The sequence below is a fragment of the Crocodylus porosus genome, unplaced genomic scaffold (genome assembly GCF_001723895.1).
Source record: "Crocodylus porosus isolate Cpor-Errol unplaced genomic scaffold, CroPor_comp1, whole genome shotgun sequence".
NCBI lineage: Eukaryota > Metazoa > Chordata > Crocodylia > Crocodylidae > Crocodylus > Crocodylus porosus.
Genome location: NW_017728939.1, coordinates 8,018,542 through 8,019,197, shown reverse-complemented (window position 1 = coordinate 8,019,197; position 656 = coordinate 8,018,542).

Here is a 656-nt window from a genome sequence, read left to right as displayed (position 1 = left end):
CCAGGTGGGTGTCCCCTCTCTGCAGCCCAGCATACCTGGGACTAGTGCCCCACAACCCTCCTTAGCTTCTTCCTTAGGTACTGGCTTGCTGAGACTTGCTAAGTGCAAGAGGTGGGCAGTGGGAGGAGGGGAGGAGCCGATGTTCTTGCTTCCCCCCTCTGATTTTTTTTCCTTTCATCTCCTTCGTTGCAAAGTGTCGGAGCTTGATGCAGAGCTGAAAGCCTGCGGGGAGCCCTGGGGTGCCCCTTTCTGCCAGGCATACCTGGTGCCGGCTGGGGGGAGCTGCGGGGGTATGAGAAGTGCTTTTCACTGCAGTGTTCTCCGAGTCCTTCTCTCGCTTATCCTGAGTGACATCCCTGGGCCCCAAATCGATTCCCAGGATAATTGAATCCGGAGTGTAAGTACACACAGATGTGTGGAGTGAGGCTGATGCTTTCCCTGGCTCTCCTAACAGGGGACACAAACAGGTGCTGGCTGGCATGCAGAGAGGGTCCTGCACTTTGGGCCATGGGGAGGACAAGGCCCGTAGGAAGGGGGCAGACTGAGGGCCACTCACATGATCGGGGGGCAGCAGGGCAGGCCCTATGAGGAGAGGTGACAGGACCTGAACCTGTTCAGCCTCCACAAGAGAAGGCTGAGGGGGATCTAGTGGCCTG